Consider the following 23,723-nt stretch of genomic DNA (forward strand, 5'->3'; position numbering starts at 1 on the left):
AAAGACATTGCCCTGTGCAGATTTTTGATGGCTTAAGTTGGCCCTAGTTGGTTAGGGTCAAAACTGTGCCAAGTGTCGTGCTGACATAGACAATCAAGTTCCACTATCTGTGCTTGGCACTGTTTAATTTATTAGTAGAGCTGTGTCCTGTGACGGGAAAGATAATCTCATTCCCAAGATTAGAAACTCACTTGTTCTTGTTGTCCATGATAAAGCTCAGCTCTTTTCATCCCACTCTTACACAGTCTTTATTTCACAGCTGAGGGGACATATGATGAGACACTGCAAGGAGGGGAGTTTAAATCCCATCACACTTCCCAAACTAACACTCTACCCAGTGGGTAACTAAATACGTCTTGCTTGGCAAACTGGTTGCCTGAGGAAGGCAGGGTCAGGACCAAAGACACACTGCGGATAACCCTAAACTACTCTGTCCCCACTCCACAGACCTTGGGCTGAAGAAAGCCAAAACATCCAAGCAATGCAGGAGAACAAGACTCCCTGTTTTCCATCCAGTCTCAATCTCCTAGACCCTTTAGGGATTTTGTAATACCCTGCTTCTGTGAGTCTAAAAGAAACACTCCAGGATATCTTCTCAGTAAGACTGTGTCTTTACAGAAGGAGCAAGAAAGACTTTATAGAAAGGTCATGGGGAAGACTTTATAGAAAGGTCCTGGCCTGTTGTGACAGGACAAGAGGTAATGGTTTTAAGCTAAAGGAGAGTAGATTTAGACTGGATATAAAGAAAAAATTACTATGAGGGTGGTGAAACCCTGGCCCAGGTTGCCCCGAGAGGTGGTCAATGCCCCGTCCCTGGGAACATTGAAGGTCAGGCTGGACGGGGCTCTGAGCAACCTGCTCTGGTTGAAGATGTCCCTGCTTATGGCAGGGGGATTGGACTGGATGGCCTCTAAAGGTCCCTTCCAACCCAAAATATTCTATGATTCTATGAAGTGTCCAGTCCCCTTTGTGAAACATTTATTGGGAAGGAGTTGCACGCACTTGACTTTCTACTAATGCTGTCCAATAGTTGGAAATGTGGAGAAGACCAGGAGGTATGGGCGCAGCAAGAGGATGGGCTCTCAGAGATAGAGAAAGGATGAAAATACAAAATAAGGCAGAGGTTCATGGGGGAAGAAGATGCTCATTTGCACTTTGTTATTTCCAAGTGATCTGGGCTGAAAGCTGGGTTTGAAAGGCTGGAGGGGGGTGGGAGTGGTGTGTGCTGTTCTCCCTTCTTTCCATTTAATCAGCCTGACCAGGCACTGCTGTTGACTGCTAGGATGCCAGAGAGGCCCAGATTCCCCACAGCACAAGCATCTCTCACACAACAGCAGTGCAAGACTCCTCCTACCTCAACACACACCTTGCCTCTTCCCCACCACCACCACTGCTTTGGAAGGAGACCATCACAGGGAGGTTATCTCCTGATCTGCATCCTTACATTGGCCCTGCAGGGACCCTGCAGGCAAGAGTGGTTGGGATGGTATGGATACTCCTTGGGTAAAACCTATACTAAGGAAAAGGGCTTGCGAATTACCTAGGAAGTGGAAGCCATGCAGAGCTCCTGGAGACATGCAGAGCTCCACGGGAAGTCACACTAGATCCTCCATAATATCAATTTTTTAAGGACCTGGTCTCTGCACAGTGTCCGCAGCAGCAGAGACTTTGCAGACACATGGGCCAATGCCTGGCACTGCCTTCCCGGGGCAGAGCTGTGACTGTACCCCATGGGCAAGGCGCCAGGAGGGTTTTCTAGGAACCACTTAAAGGACCTGCGGGGCTTGAGGTCAAGGCTGCAGCACTTTCATGTCAGTCCCAGGGACAGAGAGTGTAAAATATCTGAGGTGCAGGAGCAGTCCCTTGGAGGGGCTCCGGCTGGGCTATAAAAGGAGCTGGTCTCTGCTAAATTCCACAGGGAGGGAATATGGTGTAATTATGCTGGTGTTGTCTCAATCAACAGTGGCACAAACCAGAACCTTCCAGTTCTGCAGTGGAAAACAACAACAGCCAGAAAAATGCCTTGTGCCCTTGAAAGGGGGAGCGTGCAAATTAAAGTTTAGTCTGAAGCTCCACTCCTCTGCAAGCTCAGCCCTGGCCTTGGAAAGGGGGTGTGCATGTGAGCTGCTGGGAGAGAGAAACAGCGGGAGAAAAAGCAGGAGAGGGAGAGGTGGAGGGGGGGTCACAAAAAGGAGGAAAGAAAGATTTAGGATAAACATATCCCAGTTGATAAGCAATCAGGGTCAAGACAGGAGGGGCTGGAAAACCTGCTTAGAAGGAATGAATGGAGGGGCTTTCTTTTCTTCAGCCATGCAATGAAGTGCATCAGGGCATCTCTATATGCAAGAGCCTACAGCCCCTCCCTGCCATGCTGAAGGCTGTGTACGCAGGGCATGAAATACTTGATGCCCTCCGTGGGTTTGGAGCCCACCTCCATCTCGTATGGAGATGACCAGTCTGACTTCCAAAGGGTCTGGGTCACCACCAGTTCTGCGGGTGTCAGAAACTTAGCAAGAAGAGAGCACAGTGCTTCCATCGGCTTCTTGGTATAGACCTCTGTGCTGGAAGCTGAGTATTTGTGAGAATACAGGGTAATCTCCATGGATTGAAGTGTCATGGGAAAAAGGAGGATTTAGTAAAGAGATTTTGCACGCAACAAGCTAGGACTGATGGGGGTGAACCACAAGGCAATAGACTAACAAACAGGAGCAGAAGAGGAACTGCATTGCAGATCAGAAGCTGAGCATGAGTCAGTTGGTGCAAAGGAGGTTAACTCCACACTGGGAAGTGTAACTGGTGCATAACCTGGGATACAGGACATCCAGATTGCTCAGTGCTGGAGCACAGGGTCCAGCTTGGGGCATCACATGAGGATATGCGAGCAAGTGAGAGAATGCAGAAGACAGTAATGAGCAGGGGAGTGGAAAACACAGACAATGAGAAGCAGTTGAAGGACGTGGAGTGTTCAGCTCAAAGATAAGACATAGGGTAAACGCGATATGTACCCCATTTGCCTGTCTAGGGAGAGAGTAGAGAGGAAGAACAGTGTCTCCATCACCAGTGGTTTACAAGAACAGGCTGCACAAAGAGGAAAGGTTATGGAGGTCTAGTCCAGCCAAGGGAAGAGTGTTTGGACTGGCTGAGGTTTTCAAGGGCCCCTACTTGTTAAAATGTCCTTCAGTGCTGTTCTTATTTTATTCCTTCATTGCAGAAGATTTGCTCAAGTTGCACCCCTGAAGGTCATACCTTGCAGCCCATAGTCTAAATGGTATTTTTAGACCCTGTTTGGCTGCTGGCAGCTCTCCCCTGTGAAGATCCATCAAAAGTTTTGCTCAGAATGGCAGGCAGAGCTCAGGAAACGCATTTTCCAAGCAACATATTTGGCAAAAGTCTGTCCTGCAAATCGTGCCCAGTGAGAACACTGCATATTGATAATGAAGTAGCTGGGAGTGAAATATGCCTTTTTTAAAAAAAAAAAAAGTAAAAAATTAAGAACAAAATGGGTAATAAAGAAAGGACAATTCTGTTTTGGGGAGGTGCTCAATCACAGAGCCCTCCTGTTTGCTTATGAACTGCAGACCCACCAGGACCAGGAGTGTAATAACAGCAGTATAAAAGCACAAGAAAACATTTACTGGATTACTCCAAGCTTTCCTGGTGAAAATTCTCACTCTGGTTCCTCCATCACCTTGATTTGCTGAGCCTTTAACCTTACCTTGAGCAGAAGCTTCACAACCACGAATAAGCTCTTGTAAGCACTTACCGATCCGGCCAGCGAGTAGGTGCCAGGTCTCCCTCAGCAGTCCTTCCAGGTTTGCCAAAGCAAATCCAGCTGGAATCTCCATCCATCAGCTGCGTACCAAAAAAATAACCTGCCCACATCCTTCTCCTAAATCCCCCTTCACCTTCCATAAAACACAGCATTCCAGGCCCCCGTGGTCTCCCGTCCCATATAGCTCAACCCTTTATATTGCAGCACTGTAAGTATAATACTCAGATGTAGCTCCCGCCCGTAACACAACAGCTTGCACTCAGCAAAAACATTGCTTCCAGAAAGGCATCTGCTCTTAATTTAAAGGCATCCAGGGGTGAAGAACCTGGGTAGCCTATTGACTAATTACCCTCAGCAGTAACCACAAGCCTGGGTGGTTTGGCTCTGCTTTGCAGCCATGGGAAGGCCACTTTTTGCTAGATTAAAGAGAACTTTCGCATCAGGCATTTTCCTCCCTGAGCAATTCTTCTCCAGTCACCTCTCCATCTCCTTTTCTGATAAGCTGGCCAGAACAAGCTTTCTGAGCCTGTCATTCTAAGGCTTTCTCTTCACTCTTCAGATAATTTCTGTAGCCCTTTATTCCATGCCCTTTCTAATTTTTCAGTATCTTCTTTAAAGCAGCATTGTGGCTTTCCCAGTGTCTAGCAACAGCCTATGTCTGCATTCATGGAGAAAAGACCTCTCTGATTTAAGATAGGTTGCCTGGTTAGAAATGACAGCAAAAGAGCCATGAGGTTTTATAAAGGTAAAGAAATTAGGATGGTTTAATCTTTCCTTTTTGATACCTTCATTTGTTCCTTCCTGTTTACAGTGAAAAAATCATAGTAAAAAATTGACAACAGAATCTATTTGGGGAAACTTGTATGTCTGGGAAGGGGGCTGGTGTTGCTTTTCACCTTCATTTTCTGAGAAGAGTGGGAAATTTTCAGAAATGGGAATTTTTCCTGCAGATTTTCTTCTTTCCACCTATTTCAAGGAAATAGAGCCAGGCCATTGGCACCGACCCACAGCCACCCACACCATTGTTGACATAGTCTTTGCCGTGGCCTTTGCCTATGACCAACCAACAGCTGAATTTCTCAACAAGCAGTTGAGCTTCCCAAGACCTAAGTCCTACCCGGAAGGCATGATCTGCATGAGTAGGGACTGCCTGACCACAGCATCATTGACCCTGGACTGCAGTGACCTCCAGCCCTTCCTCTGCCTCTGGCCCCCAAGAAAAGTTAGAAAAGCCAAAATATATTATTTCTGAGTAGTGGAGAGAGCTGAAGGAGAGGCAGACATTGCTCAGATAGGGACTGGTGGATGCGTTAGGTGAGCGACGATGCCTCACAAGTGTGCCTTTCTTGTCAGGTCCTCAAGACAGCTACCATGACCAAGTCCAGGGCAGACCAGGACCACCCTGGCTTTGAAGCAACGCATACCACATAGAACATTAGAAGTGGGACCTGACATTGTTTTGAGACACAGCAAATGTGAAAGGTCGCTGCAGGCCAAGGAGTGCTGGGTTCACAGGCAGAGCTTTGTACTATCCTGTTCTGCAGCCAAAACAAAACCCTTAGAGTGCGTAAAAGTGGGTGACCCACCTCACCTCCAGCAATGCCAATGAAAGAATACAAAATCAAAGCAAGGACAGAGCAATGCTTCCCCAACACCCTCTTCCAGCCTCTTGCAAGTTACATCCACGTGACATCCTGATCTGAATGAAGCTGATCTCATGTTTAATGGCCCTTGATAGACTGTTTTTCCTCCACCCAACTGTCCAGTTGCTTTTCTGAACCCTCATGAACCTCTAGCTGGGCTGGAGTTCAGCTTGCATGGTTTGATCCCGTGCCCTGGTGTCACAAGGCCAAGCTTCTTGCAGACGTTAGGTTTGAGGACGTGGTGGGGGCCAGAGGAGCCCTATCAGCCTTACCCGCTGCTGAACTCCTGCTGACATTGAAAGGAGCCGGCCAGACTCCCTGAGATGCTGAGCGCAGGGGAACTGCACAGGCCACATCCCAAACAAACAGGAGGGAAAAGGCAGAAATTGGTCCGTGTAAAAAATGAGAGGGGGAAGTAAGGGGCAAAGTGAGAAGGGAAATGTCTGATTCATTATGCGCTTGTTTTGCTTTTGTCTTCTCCAAGGAGGAAGAGGATGGAGCGCCGTCGAAGACAGAGACAGAAGGATGTTTCCTGGCCTGGCCTGGGAGAGGATCAGATAATGGGCAGATAACAATAGAAATGATGACTGAGACAAAACTGCAGCCACTTGCCCAGCAAAGAGAGCAGCCAGCCCCAACGTGGGCAGCCAGAGGCTGAAGAGGAAGAAGTGAGAGCACAGACAGCTTTGCTGGCTGGTCCAGGTAGGAATTCTGTGAGCCAAGACTCTCCAGGGCTGCTGCGCCCCATTGCATGAGGACTTCCACATTTTTATTTGGGGCCTGAGGACACAACAGCAAATTCAAACCATAGATGTGGCTGGAGATGGGCAGTAACCATTTACCATGATTCTTTCTGTGCACCATGGTTCTTGTTTCTACTCTTGCTTTCCTTTCATCTGCAGTTCAGACACTGACAGCTAGACACTCTGTTTGAACCTAGGTCTGTTGAGTCCCCATCTCAGTGGGACTTCCACTAATCTGATGAGTGCCATCCTGTACAAAGGAGCAATAAATCAAACTAACTGAAGGTCTTCTCAGAAAGATCTGTTTTGGTTTCTCCATTGCAAGTAAAACATTCTGTTGTCTTCCTACATCTCCAGGGGTCAACATGCAAGCGTAGTCATCTGGGGTATGCAAACACAGATGCAAAAGTACGGGTAGGCAAATGCAAAAGTCCCAGGCTGAAGCCTGTTCAGTGTGGCTGAAAAGTGCTGCTGTTCATGTCTCAGTGGCAGACAGGACACATTACCATCTAAGAGGTAATTTCCAACACCAGATCTCAATGAAAAGTGCTGCAAGATGTGTATGTATGTACGTACCACCCACCTTCTCTGGGGAAAGCATGTTTTGGGTAAGTACTACTGCAGTGGGAGAGCCACATCCGTCACACCCTAGACAACGGCCCAGAGGAGGATGCTTACACATGTGCAGAGAGTTTGCCTGGGGTTAGTATTTGCAGTTCACTGTAAGTTCCTCTTGTCTCAACGATAAATTCTGAAGGGATGTAAATGGGTCCTGAGTAGCATTTTGGAGCTCCACAGACTTCCTATGTATCACAGAAAAGCCTTGAGTCTGACTCTAGGAGTTTAGGGTTCTGTAGTGAGACATATGATTGCTTATCCTTCCACATCAAACAAGCCTGCTGAGCTGACACCAGAGCTGCTGACCCCCTGGAGTGATGGATGTGCAGCAGCCACCTATCTAGAGCCACGCAATACAGTCCTTCACCCAGAATGAGTCACCCAGTAGCTGAACCCAAAGTCCAAAATCAATGCTGCCCACTGCTTGGTCACACTGTGAACCAGGCGCTAGTGAAACAGCCAAAGTATGAGTCATACCAGGTTCTTATTAATAACACATTAATTATTGTATGGCTTCTACAAGTGGCTACACATAATTTATGAGGACATATCCCAGCTGCAGCTTCTTCACCAGCCTACTGGGCTTGAGCAAAGCAAAAGAAGAAATGAGCAAGTTCATTATAAGCTGTGGAAACCCAAGCTGGCACATGTGTCTGCAAACATCTTCTGATCCTACCTCTGTGTACGGAGTCAGGCAGAAAGGATAAGCATGAAATCCCATCAAGGGAGGAGCAGAGAGCATCTGATGCGGTCCACACCCCTCACACCAGAGACCACTCCAACAGGGGGTTACAGTGGGCTTGAAAATACTGGTGCTGCTCACTTTGGCTGAAGGATGGTCACGCAGCAGGGCTGCCACGTGAAATCAGGCCATAGTACTCAGGGATGATGCTCAGGTATGGCTCCAGATGGGCTGTGCCCTGGGCTGATAACCCCATTGCTGCTCTCATTGCTGCTGGATAGGCTAAACCTAACACGCTTAATCCTACCTGGCCACATACCTCACGTTGCTGCATTAACATAAATTTAGTGTGCTTCTTTCATCCCATGCAGCTGCTGAAGTGACTGCCCTTGTTGCGGTAATGGAGGTGGGTCCTGAGGGATTAAACCTTAGGTAGCAAAGCCTATGAGGCTGCCTTGTCATGTAATTACCTCGTGCAGGTAGTTTCATTTGTCCTTCCCATCTAACCCCAGAATTTTTTTAAGCCATTAGCCACTTAAGGATGCTAAGCTGCTGGCTGTTTTTTGAAAATAGATGTCTAGAGACGTGAAAAAAATAACTGGGGGGAAGCCACAGTGGGAGCTGAACTAGTATATCAGCCTGTGAAAAGCTGTCCGGGAAAGTGCTGCTAGGGATGACCCGCAGTGCAGGACAAGTCCACGCTCACCCTCCCACCAGCAGCCGGGCCAGTCCAGCTGCAGAAAGCCAGGTCTGCACCTTCAGGGACTTGCAGAAGGAACCAGAGAGGAGATTTATCCTGACAAGTGAGCATATTTGTTAAAAATACTGTCTGAAGGCGGGGGGAGAAGAAATTATGTTCAATAAATTGCTGGCTGCAAATAGTCTGCTCACTTCGGGCTGGTAGCCCCCCTCCACCACCCAGCCAGCCCTCCCTCCCCGCTCCCTGCCGGAGAAGGGCTCCTATCTCCTGAGAATCCTGATAAACCCTCCTCTCGCGCCCTCCCCTTCCCCCCCAAAATAAAAGTGAGCTGTCTTAGTGCTAGGATGCAGAAACCACTTCCAAGCCAGCATTACATCAACATTGCAGCTGATAAAGGGATGCACAATGGAGTGTTAGACTAATAGAAAAACACAGCTCAGATAAGGCAGGCTCCTGATAGCCTGGGCTGATGTAAAATGCCATTGTCTCCCTTTCTGTCAGCTGAGTCACAGAGCGATAGGGAATTCCAGTGGCAGCGGGCAAGTCAGGGGTCAGAATCCACAGACCCTGGGCAGTGCAAATCCCCCGGGGTGGGCACCGGTGGGCAGATGGAGCTGGGGTGGGAGGACATGGTTGGGGGCACAGGTGGTGGCAAATGCCCCACGGCTGCAAGGACACAGGACGTCAACAGTCCAGGCTGACAGGCTCTGTGTGTAAGCATATTCCCAGCGCAGGTCCCTCAGCACCACCTTTCCTGGTATGGATTTAACAGTTGGACTTGATGATCTTAAAGGTCTTTTTCAACCTAAACGATTTTATGATGCTATGGGACCCATCAATTTTAGCGGCTTTCCCCTGCTGTTTCACCTCCCTCCTACTATCTCACTCATCTCTTGTGTTTTCCCTGGGTCAGGAAGGGTGGGAAGTCAGATGGAGAAATGCAAGGGAGGGGATGCTGATGGCACTGCCCTGGGTAACTGCAGTCTCCCAAGCTCTTTTGGGTTGTCAAGATCACCTATTCCATGGGGCTTGAACAGCAGCAGGCACAAGAGAGGCCGGTTCTCATCTCAAGCTGCCATCTCACAGTAGTCTGAATGATAAGGTGGGAGAGGCGCAGAGAAAGACGCCATGCCCACACCCAGCTGGGTGCCCGGAGCCAGAGAAGGATGTCTGTCTCCATCCCTCCTGTGAATGGGAACTCCCAAAGCCTGCCGAGGGCTGTGATTAGTCCGCCAGCCGGCAAGTGAGGGTGTTTTTCTCTCTATGGGCTCTGCTCTCATTTTCCTGTGCTGCCCTTTGATCTCCTCTCACATGGCCCCAGCCCGCAAGGCTGCTCCAAAGGAGGAACTCCAGATTACGCGACAGGGTTATGTCATTTTTCCAGCGGACGTGCTGGCCTGGCTTTAAGTTGAGAGGTCTTTTTTTAGTGCCGGCACTGCAATCATTGGCCAGACAGGTCCCAGAGAATCCTTGTGGTGTGGGTGCTGCAAAGACTTTGTGCCCCAGTGAAAATCTGGGGCAGCCAGACAGAACCCAGGACACGCTCAGGAACCAGCCCTGGTCCTTTTGTTCATGTCTGCTCACACCTCCATTGAAATACAAGGGGTTCAGAGCCTGCCACAGCCCAGCTGGTGCAAGACCAGCCCTGGCCAAAACCCCAGTGTAAGGGCAGACCATGGGTTTTATGCTGTGAAATGGATGCTACCTCCCATCCAAGTACTTAGAGGTGGAGCAGAGCTACAAGGATATTTCACGTCAAAGGGGTAGAAAAAATGAAACTCCAGTGATAGAGAAACAGATATGGTTGAAAAAACTTCATAGGTTACCCTTCTATTTCACCAAAAGTGGAGACTTTCAGTGCAAAGTAAACAGAGAGTTTGTTTTCAACAATGTTTTCTTACATATTTTTTCTTCTGAAAAAAATTCTGATTAAAATCTTTCTCTTCTCCCCAAACTAGTAGGCTTTCTTACCAGTCTGGACACTTGGGGACCACTTCCTCATCATTCAAAGGTAGAAGGAAAACCCAAAAGGTTGAAGAGTGCAAAAGGGAGGATGAAGGCCCATCATCTACATGACTATGAAGAAGCCAAGATGTCCAGGCAAAGCTGCTGAAGGTGGAAGACTGTGGAAGAGACCCTGTCAACTAAAGAGCTCTGACTCTTGAATCCTGATGCTACCTATTCTCTCTCTGTTTCAATAACATGATGCTGACCAACTGAAGGAGCCCCCCATGTCAGTCCCGCTGAAAGCTCTTTTGAGAATGGAAAGACCCAGCCTGAGCCTGGCTTCTGATAACAGCTAGATGGCTGGAAGGTACTTTCTTGTCATAGTGCTTGGCTTTAGTACCTGGGTGTACAAGGAAGGACAGAAAGTCCCCTCCATTTGGAAGAAGAGAGGGATGGAGGCTCAAGCCCACCTTGCTCATCAGGACTGCTAGGGGGACAGTTTGTGCCCCAGTTGCATGGTTTGTAGAGGTGTGCTTGTGAAGGACCAAGACGATTTTCCAGTAAGTGCTCCTGAAGCGTTAAAGGCTGCTTCTGAGTCAATCAAGGTGAAGTCATATTTCAGAGGTTGACCCATGCTCCCTCAAGACTCCTGGAGGTTCCCAGCCCCTGAAGGTTCCTCTTGTCTATCATTGACTGAGGCAAACATAGGCCACAGTCTGCATGCATTGGCATGGATCAGGGCTTGCGGTTTCCCAGCACTGATGGCCTCCAGGACAGAGCAGGAGAAGATGTCTGGCTTTGTACGGAAACTCCAGGAAGATGTTCACATGAGAACTTCTTTATCTTCTCTGAAACACCACCAGGGCAATGAACGAACACCTCTGTTCCCATGGGGAAACCTTTACTGACTACAGATTTTGCAGGAAATTTTCTATGAAGAAAGGACCGTTCCATGCAATCAAATGCATCACCCCTTCTGGAAAGAAAGGGTCCCTGGAACAGCTCCTGTCTTCCAGAAGAAACCATGTCACCTTTGATTCAAGACTACTTGAAGAAGAGGGGCTCTGCAGTGCCGAACCGCAGCCCAGAAGAGGAAGTGCTCCCTGAGACATGTTTCTTTGTTGAAATGATCAAAGCTGCCTAAGCGCTCAAACTACAGCTGAAATGACCTCAGTGCTGTGCTGTTTCCCTCCCCTGACCTCATTGGTCCTTAGATCAGGCTTTGAAAGGTAGAAGCTGTGTTGTGTTAGCTGCAGACATGGTTGAGGGCTGGGGAACAGTCTTCAGAGGTGCAGGGATAGGGGATATGGGGTAGATTCTGGATTTCAGGAAACAGAACAGCCTGGGTCTGGTCTCAAATTCTCGCAGATGCCGAGTGTTGTGTTTTGGAAATGCTTCAGCAGAAATAGTTACGAAACATGTGAGTCTCCAGACCAGATCCTCAAAGAACTTTTGAAGTCAATGAGCTTTCCTTATCGATATGACTGTGGGGGTACTGTGCTCTCATGGAAAGCCCTTTACCTTTCACAGTACAAAACCCATTGGGAGATATTCTTTATCTGCAGAGAAATGCATGGTGTTTATCCTCCTGCAAAGATCCTGGATGGGATTCAGCTGAAAGATTCAGGAACCTAAATTTAGGGCTAAAGATGGTTGTCCTCATGTAAGATGCACTACAGCAGCCAAGATGCCCACATAGGGTAATTCATGCCCTTCTGTCCAGCAAGCGGGTATTAAATGGGGATATCCAAAAGGTGTCCTAAATTTGGTGCCTGGATTAGGGTGAGTTGATCTGCTGCTCTGCCTGTATGGTCTGGGTGTCTGATGACTATTAAGGGGAGCTCAGGCAAGCGTAGCCTATGGACGCCTCTCCAATGGATGCATCCAGTGCAGGTTTCTGATCCTGCAAGTTCAATCTCTCCCTCCATCCCCTTCTGCCAGCACAGGGAGGCCTCAGACTAAGCAGAAGGGAAGGTTACTCTTGCCCATTTTAAGCATGGTATTGTTATCATGGATCTTCACCTAGCAAAGGCTTGGCTTTTTCCCTTTCTTCTTATCCCTCCAGTTACACTTGAGAATAGCTGTCTCCACATCAGCTCAAGGCTTGCAAGCCACCAAAGAGCTCAGACCATCGCCTACAGTGGTGACCTACTGACCGCCTACTCCCACTGTCGGTCTGTTTACACATAAAAACCCCACCACTGGGTCTGAGCTTGAAGCCAGCTCCAAAACCATTTAAATCATACACATGTTGCGAGAGGAGCTACAAGGATAAACCCTGGAGAGTGCAGCTGGGCTGTTGCAGATAGTTTAGATCCTGAGAGCCAAGATCCCAGCCATCAGCTCACCCTTTTCCAAGAGAGACAGAGACTGCTGAGTTTCTGCTGGGGAAGAAAAATACAGTCTGGCACTCAACCCTTGAAAGGTTTCCGGCCCCTGGATTAGATGACCTCAGTATGCCTTTTTCATATCTGCTACCACAGATATAGGCCTAACTTGAGCCTGCTGGGAATTTTTGGACAAAACTACTCTTTTTGTTGTTTGTTTTTTTTTAAATGGAGGAAGCCAGTTAATTTAGCTGCATCATTATTACTATTATTATTATTGTTGTTGTTGTTATTATTATACTTTTATATAGAAATATACTTCTTTCAGTGAATCCTGTAAAAATTCTCAGTGTTGGATGGAATTTTTGGTCAAAATGGTCAATTTTCTCATCCTACAGATCTGAAGACCTTTACAATCCAAATCAGGCATTTAATTCTCAGTCTTTCATTTTAGGGATCAGCTTTTACTCTTTGGACATTTCATTTTAATGTTTCACCATGACAATGCAGGGCTAGGCACAAGGGCCTACCGCTTTGCGAATAAATAGCCAGAGAACAGCTTTCCTACCTGAAAATGGTCTCCAGATTTCAGAGCCCCAAATGAACTTTTACCTTTTCCGCCTGTCCTGAAATAAAATTAAAAGGAAACATGCACCCTGTCAAAAAAGCAGCAGCTTATATTAGGTCTCCCATCCCAACGCTCTTGGTGATAGTGTTGTTTTCTCATCTTTCTTGGTTTTTTCCATGTTAGCTGGGGAGGGGGCAGAGGAACCAGTTTTTTCCAGTCCCCCACTCACCTGCAAGCTGTGACAGGTTGTGGCTTGCTGCTTACGACCAAATGTTAAAGCATGTTGGCTGCCTCCCCCCAAACCTCTCATAGTCCGGTGGTCCTGGCATCCTGTGCAATACCACGTCCTCTGAAGGAGCCACAGAAAGGGAGGGCATCTGTGGCTTGGAGCAGACTGTGGTGTGATCCCTGCTTCTGTCCTCAAGGATTAAAAACACTTCAGACGTGAACACTTAAGACACCTTTCAGCTATGCAGGTGACTTATACCTTGGTATAAGTCCACCTCTTTTCACCTTCATCCTCTTCTGTGTTCTCAGACAGCTGGTCCAGTCTCTGTCAAAGTCAATGAAAAGTCTTCTACAGAGCAAAGGTGCCGGCGCTTGCAGGTGTTACCTCTCCATGACCTCTGCCTGCATATGTGTGACTACAGCATCCATTATGATGTTGTGTGAAGCTAGAAGATTTCCATATTATTTACCATTATTTACCATATTTTCCATATGAAATCTGGAATTGCCTTCTTTATGGAAAACAGGCTGACTTAAAAGCTGACTTCATTTTGGAAGTGATCAGCTTGGCCTGCCTTAAAAACATTTTATTGTCATACAGCACCAAATACATTCTCCTGTCCTGAGATGAAATTGTGAAGTGGCTGGAGTCAAATCTCCCCAAAGCCTTTATTGAAAGTCTTGGGCCATCTCAAGAAATTAATTTTCCTGAAGTAGACACCTCATGGTCTAAGCATCGCCACCACCAGGCTCCTGAGAACAGCTGTGGGGTTAGGAGACACACCAGCAACCAGAAATCCACTTTTTGCCCTGGTACACCAAATCAGGGCTAGCAGAAATTCTCCATGCAGTAATCATTGCCACTAAACATATGCCCTCTTGAAAGCCGGTTTACAAGTATGACGATGTCCTATCTGAAGGCAAGCAAGTTGAAAGGTCCAGGTTGTTTCAGTCTGTTTAGTTTTTCACATAGGGAAAGGAGTTTAGTTTTCAATCAGCATCTATATGTCAAAGTTTGGACTCGAAACGACAACTCGTGGCTCAAATCAATTTGAAACTGCCCTAAGGGAAAAGGAAATTTTGAGGCCAAAGAAATTCTAAATCAGGTGTGTTTGTTTTATAAGTGTATTTTGAAGAAAAGCAATGACTCTCAGGGTGTGTCCTTTCATGGGTACAGAAGGACAGATATGCGCTTTGGAGATATTGTTGCAGACTTCCCCTTTTTTGGTTCCTTCCCCACCACACCAAGACCCATAGGGGTCATGGTGGGATGGGACAGCTACAACACCAGTTTGGGTGCTGGCGGTTGTTTCCATCACCCCAAAGGGAATATCATGCTCCCCTTCCCGTGCTGCCACTGGGAAAGGATCCTGGAGCTGGGGGTCCTGGCACAGAAAGGGACCATGGTGAGCATGCAGAAGTGGGGGATGAGGATGAAGAGGGTAAAGGGAGAGGCAAGCTGTATCGATTGGTGTGTGAAAGGCCGCCCAGGAGTCCCGTTGCTGAGAGACAGCCCTGGGAGATGCAAGACTGGAATTAATAACTGCTCCACTGGGGCCCTGTTTGCTCTCCTTGCCCAGAGCCGGAGGACTTTGGTCGCAGCTTATCACCCAGCCGAAAGCCCCAGGAATGCAGTCACAGGCAAATGTGCATGTTCACACGACATCTATTAATCAAAGGGCTCCCCCACCCTTTAACCCTTTGCAGGTCAGGGAGGGAGGAAGAGGTGAGAATAGCTCTTCTTTGTCTAAAATCAGCGTCCAGGGAGTCCTCTTCAGACCAGCCAGAGATAGGGGTAAGTCTTCTCTGAACTTTGGTTAAGATACCATCCCCCTGCTTTGCATCCAGGGCTTTTCTAAAACGACATCCCCCATCCGCTTCAAACTGCTTAGGGAATTAATTTTGTACCTGCATCTGAAGACACCCCTTTTCAATGGGAGCTAAGTATTTAACCGCCTTAAAATGCCTTGAAAATCCCAATCATTGGCCCTGAAAAATTATCACAAACTTTTCTTCCTCTGTTTCAAATTTCAGGCACTGTTTGCATTCACACCATGACGGTTGTCCTACAGCTTCCCCAAGCAGCCTGTGGCTACAGTTCCTCTGCTGCTGTAGACATCCATAACAGGACAATCTCCACTCTGAACAGGACAGAACTAACTAGTCACACTCTTCATCACCAGCTTTCACCTGGGAACATGGCACCACAGGCAAAGGGCCCTGCTGCAGCCTACAGCAGGCAGGATTTACCCCAGCTTGGTGTCTCCATGGCAAAACCAGCCCCCCTCTTGCCTGACTGTTGAGTCTATTAGTCTCAGCGCCACGTGGCAGAGTGTGTTCCAGCCCTGAAACATGAAGTTGAGGAAGGTTTTCAGGCTTTTGACTTGTTCACAGTTATTTAGCCAGCTAAATTAGCCAGACAGTCTCTGTAGGCCCCCTACGGTGAAGGAATAGACAGTGGCAGCTCCCGAGGGCAATTTAGCACACCAAGTTAGGCTCCTGCTCTGTATCATCCCCTGGAAGACCCTCATGACAAAGAGACCCCAGGAAAACATCACATGTTGCAGCCTGGCCAGGATGCACATCACTTCACTGATTACCCTGAGATGTCACCTCACCCTTGCCAACACCCCAAAATCCAGAAGGGTTGTTTATCCACAGGCTGGATCACCAAAGAGACAGACACCAGAGACCCTTCAGGAAGGCACCAGGAATGTTGCAGTGCTCCAAGGTACAAGTGAGCCTGGGAAATGTCAGCTGGGCATTAGAAGACAGCTTCTAACCTACAGAGGAGTGAAGCATTGGCCTCCCAGGAGGAGCAGATGGGACAAGAAGCCACCCAACCTAGAGATGGACTCTGAGCAGATGCTGGTGTGGTGACCCAGAGCAGCGGCTGGTGCTGCTCCTCCCTGTCCTCTGTGCCCTGTTCCTGGATAAACAGTGCCCAGCGATAAGGTGCCCATTTGTAAAAGGGGTGGGGACTGAGCAGCCTCAGTAAGTGTGGTCAGTTCCCCATCACCTGAAGTTTTCTACCCAGACTGGCATCTCCTCCCCCAGCACCACCACCAGCAGCCATGTGTTCACATTGGGTGACAGGGTGAGGCTGTGTCTTTTGCCGCAGGCCATATCAGACTGGATGATGGGGTGGATGACTTTTAGGCTCCTGCACCAGGAAGGAAGGACAGATTTTTATGCGTCATGTCTTGAGAAGTCTTTAGCCCTGGATCCTGTCCTGTTTATTTTGTGTCAAGAGGAGGAGCATGAGCTGAAGAAGGGGCTTGAATGAAGACGGAAGGCATCACCCCAGAGGTGGGATTTTGAGTGTTTTTACTTGCATTTGGGTTCCTAGCTTAATTCATTATATCTCCCAGGCTTGGCTCCCAGGCTCTCACAAGCCAAAGATGCCAGGACAACAGCCCCCTTCTCATCAGGGCAGGTTTCACGTGTTAAGGGCAGTGATGGAGACAAAGGACATTGCGATTAGCTGGAATTTTTAGGCATGCAAAATTTGGGGTTCTTCTATCTGTCAAAGATTCAAGCACATCTTTTGGGTTGATTTTGTTAATTTCTGAAGCATCACCACACTCTAGTCTCTGTTTTGAGCCTTGAAAAATTACCCCTCAGATCCGATTGTTCCTAAAAACCTGGATTCCTTTTGAATGAAACTAACCCAAAAGATGGACTACAGCTGCTAAGGGGTCCTTTTGTCTATGAGACCAGAGCAGGGCTGGCCCAGAGGAAATCCCTGCTGAAATATGTGCGGTGTGAACATCACATGCTCCAGACCATCCGTTTGGCTACATTGACCTAGTTCTTCATAGCCACCCCACTGGCTGATGTAGTCTTTCTTCTTGCTCTTCCATAACCTATTGCATAGGACTTGCCACGTGACTGTGCAGCACCCATTGAAAAGGGACTCTACGGGGCCCAAACATGAATAACAAGCATTTATATAAGGGATAACCATATTACAGGATCCCGTTCCTTATTTCTGATTAATTAATGCACATAGAGAAAGAGATACAAAAGGAAAAAATGCATTATTAATGCTGCAGTCCAACAAACCTCCAGCAAACCAGGTATTAAGAAATGGAAGGGGAAAAAATACCCATCAAGCAATTTCACACTTCTACCTATAAAAAACTATTCATCCAAACCCTAGTGATAAACACATGAAACTGCTCATGCAGATTAGGACCCAGCCAGAAAAGAAAACCCTCCTTGGTTTCCCTCTTCCCATCAAAGGCCATATTGTTCCCAAAGAGTTAACAGCAAAGCAGGTCTGCGATTACTGGGGAATAATGGGGTGTGATTGGGGCACTAAAGAGCTGGAATTGATTTTTTTTCCAGGCTTTCAGCCCTAGAAGTCCCTCCCTGGCTTCCTGGTAACTCATGACCAGCAGGGTCAATAAAGCAGAAATCCTTCTAAAGGGGCAATCTGTATTTGAATTATTTAAGCGATGTAGTACAGCCAAGTTAAATGGGGCTTATCAAATGTTACATCTCTTAAAGCTCAATTGGAGACAGAAGGATATTAACTGCTGAATGCTCCACCGATGGCCCAAGGGAGGAGAGACAAGAAAAAAGGGGGGAGAAAGAAGAAGGAAAAAATGGGGGACCAAGGCAGGCTGGTTTGTACAAGGGAAGGAGCAGGTGTCTGCTGCGTGGTCTGGACAGAGATTGTCAGATTGTCTCTTCTCCCTTTTGGAGACCCTCAGTGCTTACCCAACATGGCTTTACCATCCTGACCCAAGGGAATTAAAAACCTAGACTTGGTGTATTTGAGTGCTTAAACTGCATCATCTCCCCTTGCCCCCCCACCCCCAGGATGAGAGCAGCTGGGGATATGGCGTTAGAGGGGCTGGGTCTTTTCTTCACCTTTCCTGAAGGAAATGCAGGCAGAGGTTGTTTCCATGTCATGACAGCCTGCGGGTTATTATCCCCATGCACAGCTCGGGATGTGCACTTTGCCCAGAAAGGGCTAAGACACGGAGCCATCCGCAGGGCGCAGTGGAAAAAGGAACAGGAAGCTAAAAACGTAGTAACAGCAGGGTTTTCCTTCAAATTTTGGAGACAAACAAAAAACTCTTATACTGAGAGGAGCTAAGGACAAGCAGGGAAGGTCTAGCTTGCCGAGCAGCCCAGAAAGATGGCTGTGAGTATTTTTTCCCATAAAAGCATTGATCTTGCTTAGTTTTGGGAGCCGCAATTTTTTTCAGGAAAACAGCTCTTAATTTTCTTACAAAGGTGAAAGCAAACAAAAGTCCACCTGGATGCTTTTCTGGCCATTTATCCTGCATTATGCTAACCCTTTCGTGGTGTTTCAGGTGACTGGCCATGCACTGGGAAGCTCGGAGGGTCCCTGGTGGGATTTGGGGGGTAAATAGTTCACAGGTAATTCAAACACTGACATTTTCACATGAGTTATTTGACCTGGAGCGAAAACAAATATGTTTGTAAGTAGCAAAGCATGATCTGCCAACCAACTGCAAACAGGCCCCAAAAGAGCCTGAATTCACTAGGTGATGTATGGATGGGCGAGAACTAATTCAGCCACATACAACCATGCAGTGAGGATATAAGGGAAAGGATACAGGGGGAAAGAGTTCATAAATTATTCGTGGACCAAAAATATATAAATATTGGTTAACTGACCTGCAAAGGTTTTACCAGAAAGCCTTGAGTCTAAAGGAAAGGATAAAAGAGGGAAAAATGCAAATTAACAATGCTGTCTTAATGACCCACGTTCTTTAATTAATATAGGTACTGTCCTGCCTCTGAGCTAATCAGCCCTGCTACTTACTGGGACTTCAAACTGTTTTCTCTGCACACCGGGGTACCAGCTCCCCGAGAGCTGATTTTGGGAGGGGGTCTTTACCCACCCCTGAGCTGAGCTGCCTTGCTCAGCCTGGACCCCCAGCCCAACAGCAGTGAGTCGGGGACGTGCAGTCGGCCAGAGCTGGCCAGGAAAACCCGGAGGGAAACATTTCCTGCTGCGAAAGGCTCTCCCATCCAAACTGGAACATTTCAGGAGACGTTGCCGATTTCACAGAGGTTGTGTATTTTTTTTTTATTTTTTTTTTAAGAAAAATAATGAGGGGAAGGAGAGGAAAGTTTTCCTGACTCTGTTCCATCCTTTTTATCAGAAGTTAGGAATATAAGAAGGTGCCTCGCGGCTCAAATCCAGCCCAGTGCTATCTCAGTATTTGACATTATTTGTCATTTGGGGAAGAATTTCAAAATGTTTAGATTTCATTTCAGTTCAAAATGAAACCCCAAACTCAACCCTTCCTCCCCCTCCTCACCAAGCAGCATTGCCATCCTTCCCCAACCGTGCTTTTAGGACCATCTTTTGCTGCAAAACCAAACAGGTTTTGGGGCCAATGTCTGTAACCTCCAGCTCAAACAAAGCCGGGCGCTGGGTTTGCTCACTCGGCCGTGACAGATCCAGCCCCAGGCACCTTCTGCCCCCCCGTAAACGGGGCGTTGGGGGGGGTCCTGTCCCCACCAGCTCTAGACGTCACATTTCCAGCGGGTTCTTCCACCTTGAATGCTGGATGTCTCAGCGAAGGTCACCATCGCCAGCAGCCCCTGCTTTCGCATGTTGTTTTCCCAACCCGCGGCACCGGCCGACGTTGGAAGGGGACAGGATGATCACAATATTGAGAAAGCTCAACCCAAGCAAATGGAGAATTTATAAACTTCTGGCCTAGCACGCAGGCTGCAAGGTCACCCCTTATCTGAGTTTGCAGAGGGTTTGCAAAGTGCTGGCAGCCCTCCAAATATGTTTGGGAGTTTTTACTCTAACCTAAGGCTGCCGGACTCCCACATTTGACATTTTCCAAGTGCTGTTAAACGACGAGGCAGAGACCAGGAACAACGTGTGATTATAACAGCGTTCTGGGATAGGGAAAGCTGCTAGCTGAGGTTTTCCAAGAGCCGTAGCAAGTGTGAAGGCTCAGCAGCCTGATGCTCATCCCACAGAAGTCGTCTTCATCGGAGATGCTGCGGGGTGGCGGGAGAGTGATAGGCACAGCCAGCGCTTGCCCCTTAAAAGCCTTTTAATCACAGTCCAAAGGTGGAATAATAGGGTTTTGCAAAGGGAAAAGGATGGGATAGGTTTATTAGGGCTGCTCTGGGAGCATCCCTGCCTGGTTGCCTCTGCTTTGCCTGCGGATACGCTGTAGGCTGCATCGTCATGGTTCGAGACTCTGCCAAGGATCCCATGCACTGCTCTTTGCCAAAGCCACAGGGTCTGGGCTGCCACCCCCATTTCACAAAGAAATGAGACAAAAAGGATCTATGTGGATGATTCAGAGCCAGTAAAGGAGCTTGTGGCCTTGAACCCGGGTTTCTCAAGGTCTGCATTAACCCCTGCATAGATGATTCTTCCCCCTTGTGCCTTAATTAATCCATCAGTAGCAAGGGCCAGCCACCATTAGAGAGCTGCATACATTAACGGATGTGCTCAGCGTTGCACAATCATGTAAATGCGCTGAGGTGCTCTAATCCTCAGCTGGGAATATTTCTGTTATATGGTGGAAAAAAGGGGAAGAGAGAAAATCCACGCTGAAGACAGATAAAAATAGAAACTCGCTCGTGGTTTTATTTCCCCTCTTTCTTCCTTTTATGAGGGTGGAAAACTGACTGTGCAGGGCAAGGAGTAAAAGAAAACAAAAGAAAGAGGAAGGAAAAACAAAACCCAAAAGTGCTGGTTTTCCTTGTTTCCTTCTCAAGAAAACAAGTCCAGAAAATCTCTTCCAAAATACATGTTTTCACCCAACAGCTGCCCCCACTTAAAAAACATTTTTGAAAGGGGAAATGATGAAAGGAGAGGAATGGCCGAGAAAAAGCGGGATGTGCTTGAATAGAAATTGGATTGGAAGTACAAAGGGGGTTATTGGTCAGATAGGGAGGATTATTTTACATCTCGACCACCTATACAACCGCGCATTGGACCACCTAAATGAATTGTTGGTTTAATCATCCTGGTCAAAGTCCTCTGGCTACAAGCAAGGCTTGTTGTACTGTGGATTAACAGGGGGGAAAAATTAAGGGATTCTATATACACAGGTTTTCTGGCTTTAGTTGGAAAGCCCAGGGTCAGAGCAAAGCTCTGATTTCAAAGAAAGAACTGTATTTTGAATGATCCTGTTTATTCCAAGTGTCTGCTCAGGCTTTGACTCCGAGCTATTAATACAAAATAAATAATTTTTACATGAGCTATTTTTGCCTCCATTGCCAGAAAAATAAAGCCAGGCGGCCACAGAAGTGACACGTGCGAATGGCAGAGAGGGATTGAGACGGGGCCGTGGGCTGCTGTGACTTTCTCAGCTGCCGAATAATACATGAAGCACTGCTGGCAAAGGATCCCGAGCAAGACCGCCTCAGCCAGCACGATGAAGGATGCTTTTGCTACACATACGGGCTGGTGGGAGACTCCCAGGGTGTGTTAGACCACGGGTTTTATGGCATCTAAATCCACTGTTGTTCGAGAGGGTGTGTGACCTGCAATAAAGGCAGCTTAGCCCCTGTGAGCAGTAGCTTCGACAGCTGCCTGTTGCAGATGCTGCCGGGCAGATGTGAGCCCAGATGGTGCAGATGTGCTGGCACAAGACCCTGTGGTGGGTACAGACGCATCCAGAGGAATGTACTTCTGTAGGACTGGGTGCAAATATGTTTTTGTGGGAAGCAGCATCCCACCACAGTGCTGCCAAGTAGAGATCCCTTGAGGAATCTCATTCCCCGTGGCGTGGGGCCCATCCAGGCTAGCTGGGATGTGCTTGGACCCACTGCATTTGGATCCCCAGGGCAAAGGAGCAGCAGTTCAAGAGATAAAGGCAGCAGGTCCCTGCTCAACTCTGTTCCCAGCAGATGCCAGGGATGAGCTGTATTTGCACACCTGCAGCCAATCTCCCTCTCATGCCAATGGTCATACACTCACAGCCCACACCTTCTCCACCAGCTGTTTTCCTGGTCCCCTTTTTGCAGGTTGATGGCTTGAGCTCGCCAAGTCTCTGCATGTGGGAACCGGATTTCTGATCTAGTGATGGAGTGAAATGGGAGGGAGGTTCAAATGGTAGCAAGCATACCAACAAATGAGGGCCTCAGTGACTGGAAATAATTCTGCAAAGCCTCTGCAGATGCCACCTGGCCTCCTGTTCTGGTGCGCCCAAAGGACAGCCCTGCTATTTGTCTCCAAGAACAACTTTAAAGTCTCCATCACTTGCTTGTTGTGTGCCCCGTGATAAAGGGGCTTCACTGGGGTTCAGAAATGATGACGGTCTTGAGGGGCATCAGCAAGACAAAGAGAAAGCAGCTAGTGAAAGTGCAAAATGATTGCTTCTCAAAAGCACAGCCCTTAACCTATATCCATGTCAGGCACTCAAGGCTGCCTGGGGAAACCGAGGTCTGTGCCCTCTGCTAACACAGCAGCCCCTCCGTCAAAATAAGCACCAGCTGGACCAGGAAAGGCTCTCCCACCTCATGCCTCTGCTGGATACAAATCATGGAGGGAGGCAGCCTGACCCCGAGGTGTTTTGCATGCTCAGACTCACACAGGCACAAGGAAGGACCTTCAAAACTGCCGGACAAAGGACCTGGTGTTGGAGGCTCCCCTTGGAGCCGGCGGGGGAATTGATTGCTGCGGAGATGTGGGAGGCGTTCGCTGGAGTCTGCGAGTCTGCAGGGAGAGTGTACAGCTAGAAAACTCTACCTACCATTCACATCTGGGTCCTGCAGTTTTGGTGCTGCTTTTTAAGGATCTATTCATCTATGTGTTGATCAATCTAGCTAGGCAGCTTGAATTATCAGGTTTTAAAAAGACATATATTCATTTAAGCTGTAAGATGTCCAAAATGGGACTGTGTCCTTCAGAAGGCAAGTGTTGCAGTAAGGTGTAAATATCCCTGTTAAACTACTGGATGTAAAAGCAGACAAGGCTTTAGACACACAGGCATTTCTTGGGGGAAAATATCAGGTAAGGATTTAAACACAATTATATCAATTCTGGTTCTAGACATCCATCACCTGAATTTTCTAGAGGCGGGGTGGGGGGGGGTACCAGGGGAAAATCACTACAAGCTCACCTTGTTCTCATCTTTTTCCACAGATACCTCCTAACAGCTACTATTTTCAGTCTGGAGGAAGGTGGTATAAACACTGTCCATCACTGCCACAAATTATACATTTTATTTTTCCATATTTGGGAAAATCAGGGCTCAGCATTCCCCCAGTGCAAAGCACCAGCTTGATTTTACTGTCACCCTCGGAGGCCCCAGGTGGCTGGACCATTGTCACGTTAATAAGGCCTTGATCTCAAATAGAGCACCTGTACACCCCATAATACAGCTAAATACCAATAAAATCATATGTGTCCAGCCCATCGTTCCTGGCAGGGCTCACCAAAATCTAACCCAAATCTGAGGTCCCACCAGGACAGGGGCAGGAAAGCGGAGGGGGCCAGATGGCTTTCCCTGAGCTGTAGGCATCTATT

At 47.8% G+C, this 23,723-nt stretch overlaps 1 long non-coding RNA gene across 1 annotated transcript; it reads left to right on the forward strand.

Annotated features, from left to right (window-relative positions):
* Nucleotides 1-14,935: 14,935 nt before the first annotated feature.
* On the forward strand, nucleotides 14,936-21,546 carry LOC142055698 (uncharacterized). Its single transcript, XR_012659996.1, has 3 exons — nucleotides 14,936-15,023; nucleotides 15,890-16,537; nucleotides 18,992-21,546. It is a non-coding gene; the product is annotated as an uncharacterized LOC142055698 (long non-coding RNA).
* The last annotated feature ends 2,177 nt before the right edge of the window (nucleotides 21,547-23,723 follow it).

Source organism: Phalacrocorax aristotelis, chromosome 3 (genome assembly GCF_949628215.1).
Source record: "Phalacrocorax aristotelis chromosome 3, bGulAri2.1, whole genome shotgun sequence".
Lineage (NCBI taxonomy): Eukaryota > Metazoa > Chordata > Aves > Suliformes > Phalacrocoracidae > Phalacrocorax > Phalacrocorax aristotelis.